Below are 6,284 nucleotides of genomic sequence, written 5' to 3'. Positions count from 1 at the left end.
ATTGCAGCGTGAAAACCATAAACTGCAAACGATATGCGCAGTGAAAAATTCAAACAATGAAAATATGGAAGATGCTAAAAGTAGACTGCCAAACCATACGAAGTTGAAAAATGTAAAATACGAAATTGTGCAAAGTTAAAAATGTTTAAAGCGAAAATGTTTATTTTTAAAATATTTCCGCCGCATATATGGTTTTGTTTTGCCGCATATAGTCATTGAGTAGAAAAATGTGAAAAAAACTATGAAGTTGATTTGGATGTACAAAATAAAAAAATTGTATTGAAATGTGTGTTAATAAAGAATTTTAGTGTAATAAAATAGAAGTTTTATTTTTTGAGGTATGTAATTGTATGTATTGTGAAAGATAACAATGCAGTGAAAATTAAATTAAATAAGATTCTGGACAAAGGATAGCTAGCGGAGGATATTATTATTGAATTTTTTGATTGATTGATTTTTTTAATACGAATTCAAATGTATTCATGGTGGTAGTAATAGGCGGTTAAATAGGATATATAATGCAACAACAAAATGTGACAACAACAGCCAAATACCATAAAAACAGGATCATTCATTTTATGAATAAAATCTATCATAAAGTGTTGTACATTCAAAAGTTTCCTTTCGTAAAATTTGTAACAGGAGAACAAACAAAAAAAAATAAGCCGCATAGAAAATAATTGTGCATGAACAATTTTATGTGTAAGATATAATGCAAAAAAGGCACAGGTATAAGTACAACAGGAGCAACAGGAAATTAACTGCAACAACATCAACTTATACATTAATGTAAAATTTTAACGGTTAAAGATATCATAACAAAATTTGGAGCTGATATAGACTCAAATGTCCTTAAATCAATGGCAATATAATTTTTGACATTTTTTTATTTTCAATGTCCTTAAATCAATGGCAATATAATTTTTGACATTTTATATTTTCAAATACCGAAATTCCTGAAACGGGGAAAATGTGTTCCAAAAACTCCGTTTTTGTTTAGAAAACTGCCGACTGTGACGTTATTTACCGTGTGATAGTAAAAAATAGTTTCTTTGCAAGTATTTAAGAAACATATAGGGCTATACAAATAGGGGGCTATTTCGAGGATCGATGCTTTGCCTTTTTAAAAATTTTTACTCAAACCAAATTTTTTTTTTAAATTGGCCAAGTTTGGATAGGGTGTGTTATGTCCGCTTATGTGAGCCAAATTTTAGTTTACACGCTTTTCCATTAAGTTCTCTTTCCGGATCATATACAAATTGTATATAGTTCCGAAGAAAATTTGTTTCTACATAAGAAAAAATATAGGCACTTTTTTGGTAAAAAACGTAAAAAATACGGACTTTTTACATGTTCCAAATTTGGATAAGTGTAAGTTTTTATAGGGACGACATGACTCTTAGCAAGTTGTTTGTATTTTATTTAGAATTTTATCGCCAATATAGCAGATTTTGTATAAAAAATTTCGACCCTCCGTTGGCCCGCCATAACTAAAAAACCAAAAAATGATCGAACAAAATTAAAAAAAATAAATCAATAAACCTAAATATCTCTTCAACTAATAGAGATAACCTACACGTGTAAGCGTATTTTTAGTAGATCTTCTCAAGGACTATTTATATTTTAAATTTCAGCTCATTCGGATCATAAATGGATTTTTGGCGATTTTTTTAAAAATTTAAGACCCGAGGTGACCAAATTTGAGGGGCCACCTACTGGCCCCCATTACCCCTAGGAAGCTGAACAACTGCAAATCAACTCAAAAACACCTCAGCTCCAATCATGTGAAATTTCGTAATAATATCTCTAATAGTTCCCGAGATACCGAATTATTGCCAAAAAAATACGTTTCTGAACCACTGTGCATTGTGGAACGAATTTTGTTTCCGAAATATGCTGCTGCCGAAAAACATCTTTCACATTGGCAAAACCGTTTGCAAATACCTACATATAATAAATCTGCAAGTATTTTCCTCTTGTTCCTTGAAAAATAAAAGTATCTATTTCTTTTGCAAGTTGCAAATCTACATTATAATTTGGTTTCGTAATTGTTATTGGTGTTTTTTACATTTATTAATAATATCTTTTAGCCTTTGAGCAATCGAAATATTTTCATTTTGTTCGAGCTCCTCATCTGAGATAAAATCAATTTCGTTTGAAGAGGATTTAAATTGAGTTTTGTTAGATAACTTACAAAAAAAGGTGAAGAATTGATTTTCCAGAGCCCCAATCAAGGAAAACCAAAAATAGCGCTTTCCTTTATTTACTATGTTGTAGCAGGAGTTGAGATTAACAACTTTGCTGAACATCACTTTGCGATATCACACAAAAATGTCAATTTCCCCTATTTATTTATGAAAAACGGGATTTGGAAAATCCCGAAAATCCCGGGATTTAAAATTAAAAAACCCCGGGATTTTCGGGAACGGGATTCCCCGTTTGGCATCTCTATCTACGATCAATATGCAATCCTAAGTATTTCACGTTATCACTTTGCGGAATGACGCAATTATTAAGAGATACATTTGCACATTTTCCACGCCGCAGGGCAAATGTTACATTAATATATTTTTCGGTATTTACTTTTATAGCCCTGACAGACATAAGATTTGTATACTATACTAGCGTAGTATACTACATGTGTGTCAACCTATACTATAATTAAACCATCAAATACTATGGTATAAAGCTGGTTCGTATACTATGAATATGTACGTAGTATACATATCGTGATATAGAAACCACATGTCTGTCAGGGCTATTATTTTCCATTTATTTAACCACATTTCTATTTCGTTTAGTTGTCTCTGTAGTTGTATTGAGGCAACGTTAGTTGCCTCAATAGTATTGCCGTATCATAAGCGTATGTTGCAACCAAAATATTATTTGTAACTGGCATGTCAGATGTGAATATTGTATATAAGATTGGCCCTAAGACACTCCCCTGGGGAACTCCAGCTTGGATATGGTATATTTCTGAAAAGGCTCTATTTACCTTTACGTAATAATGTCTATCACTAAGATATGATTTTAGTATTAGATAAAAATGTGTTGGAAGTAACTTTTTAAGTTTAATAAATGTTATTGCCTTTAAACATATAAATTTATTATAACGCAATACATAATTTAAACACTAAGAACTATGATGATACTAATAATATTCTTTATAAAATTAATACATACGATGATCACCACTTTGATCACTAATGAAAAAATCACAAAATTAAAATTTGTAAACGAAACTTTCTAAATAAGTATCTATATAAATCATTCAAACGAATACAATGAAATGTTCGAGAATGTTGATTCTCTTTTATTGAATATGTAACATTTCCATCTCAAATTAAATCCATTAACTCTAGTTTTGATCCTCGTAATGCTAATATCAAAAGAAAAACTTGCACCATACATTTTTATTTTGTCATATGTAGGAGCAAAAGAGTATGGGTATATGACTATATTCAATACCCACTTATTTAGATTTCCATAAAAATTAGTTTTTGAAGTCGAAATATTCAGCAAACAAACCCACATTTGTGGTATAAATTTAAAAAAAAAAAACATTTCCTTAGCAATTTTATTTACTGTAAATGCTTTATCTTAAAAAATTATATTTTGGAATAATTACTTTGTAATAACTTTTTTTGTATTTAATAGCCAAATATAAATTTTTTTTAGAGATTTATTGCACAATTTTGAAAATTCTACTCAAGTCAAGGTGTGTGAAAATTTTGTATATGTATGTATGTTGAAAGTATGTGTAAGTGTGAAAATAATATCTATGTGAACACAAATTTCCCGTAGAGTGATAATCATGACAATCAAGTGTATTTGAATGGTCTATAAAATATAAAAAATGCCTCTGACATCACTATTCCCAAATATTATATTCTCAAAATTTCCAACAATTAAAAAAATTGGTATTCTTACCCCAAATGAAAATGCATAATTTTAGTATTTAGTTAATACTTATAACCCGAATTTATTTAATAATTATCCTCAGTATTAATTTTTAGGATCACATGTAATCATTAAATATGTATTATATTTTGATTTTACATTAAAAAAATTACTTTCAATCGTCACCATGTATTGAAAACCCAGATATTATAAGAATTTCAGAAATGCTAATATATGTATCTACAGATTTTTATGAAGGATTTTTAAGTATCCATTTAGTTATATTTTTGTTAACAAAATAACAAGAGCAAAATCTAAAGCGGCAACATAGACAAGAGTAGAGATGCCAAACGGGGAATCCCGTTCCCGAAAATCCCGGGATTTTTTAATTTTAAAACATTCATTTTTCATACATTTTGACTTTCTTCTTGCTCGAATATCGCAAAGTGATGTTCAGCAAAGTTGTTAAGCTCAACTCCTGCTACAACATAGTTAATAAAGGAAAGCGGTATTTTTGGTTTTTCTTGAGTGGGGCTCTGGAAAATCAATTATTCACTTTTTTTGCAAGTTATCTAACAAAACTCCATTTAAATCATCTTCAAACGAAATTTTATTTTATCTCAGATGAGGAGCTCGAACAAAATGAAAATATTTCGATTGCTCAAAGGCTAAAAGATATTATTAATAAATGTAAAAACCCCAAATAACAATAACGAAACCAAATTATAATGTAGATTTGCAACTTGCAAAATAAATAGATCATTTTATTTCTGAAGGAACAAGAGAAAAATACTTGCAGATTTGTTATAAGTATGTATTTGCAAACGGTTTTGCCAATGCGAAAGATTTTTTGGCAGCAGCATATGTCGGAAACAAAATTCGTTCCAGAATGTCAGATTAAACCATAGATGCAATAGTATTTTTAATAAGCTATTTAAAATAAACACTTGGGGTATTCACACGGTCTACTATTTGGTCATATTGTCATAATGTCCTAATATATTTTGATAGTTTAAACAAATTTTTGTTGTGTTTCAAGCAAAAAAGTTCTTAACTAATAAGACCATAGTAGAAAAATAGAAGGTAGTTGCATTCTCTCTTTATTTTTTCAAATTCAATATCTGACATGCTTAAGGATTTTGAAATTTTCGTAAAAATAGTAATGCCATATCAATTTCAAATTTTCCCTTTGGGAATACATAATTTTCATTAATTTGAAAATTATTAAAAAAATAGAAAAAATATTTACCCAACAACAACAGTTTATGGATATATGTAAAGCTTGCGAAGAAGATTTGCCAAAACAGCCAATGGTGTGCTCCGACCATTTAGTTAAAAGTAATATTTCAGTTAAAACAAAGCGTGTGAGATTGGATATGAATGCTGTCCCAATGAACACGAGGTAACTTCAAAATACTACTAATTATGTAAACATATTTTGGGATATATATCACCGATTATTACCGATCATAATCCATTAACTATGCACACTGGAGTAGAATCGAAATTATTTGAAAATAAATTTCTTATTTCTAAACGGCGTACCCAAGGACTATTCGAGTTTAAGATTTGAAAATGAACCCCACAAATACTTCAATGGCGGCGCTATGGGACCGAAAGTAGGGCACCTTCGACATGTAAATTTGTTAAACGCGTGCCATTTTTTGTTTTCCATCCGATTTCAAAGACTTTTTATATTTTCTGAGAGTGCTCGGCTAGATCTTGAAAATACATTCTTCCGTGTGCTACCTGTCTCTTATAATTAAACCTCCATTTAAAATATATAAAATATTTACATAGTAATAAAAAAATTAAGAAAATGCATACATATAAAAATAGTCAACGTGTTTTAATAAGTAATCGAACGTTAGGAATTGAATCAATAACTCCCAACACAACATAATAAATTTTTATTTAAATAATAAATTAAATTACACATTTTTTGTAAAAAAAATTCTCGAAAATCATAATCATTTTTGGAATGTGGCAACGCTTTTTACAATGCTCACAAAAAAAGGAAACTTCAAAAAACCTTATTTAAAAAAAAAAAATGTTGATTGAAACTACCTTCTATATTTTTATCATGAATAAGACTATTTCAACTATGTTTATTGTTTTGTCATAAACTAATACTTTTTTTGTTCAAAACACAACAACAACTATTATAATATGTATATTAGGACATTATGACAATATGACTAATAGCAGACAATGTAAATACTCCAACTTTTTTTTTAAATACAAATTTTACTTTCAATTGTAAAGACATAATTATGTACGTTTCTTTCTTATAATTTTCGGGATTTTAGAAGAATCCCGAACCCCGGGATTTTTAAAAATCAGTCCCGATTAGCATCTCTAGACAAGAGGAGATGATTTCTTTC

Source organism: Calliphora vicina, unplaced genomic scaffold, assembly GCF_958450345.1.
Source record: "Calliphora vicina unplaced genomic scaffold, idCalVici1.1 scaffold_55, whole genome shotgun sequence".
NCBI classification, from domain to species: domain Eukaryota; kingdom Metazoa; phylum Arthropoda; class Insecta; order Diptera; family Calliphoridae; genus Calliphora; species Calliphora vicina.
This window is presented reverse-complemented; position numbering follows the sequence as displayed.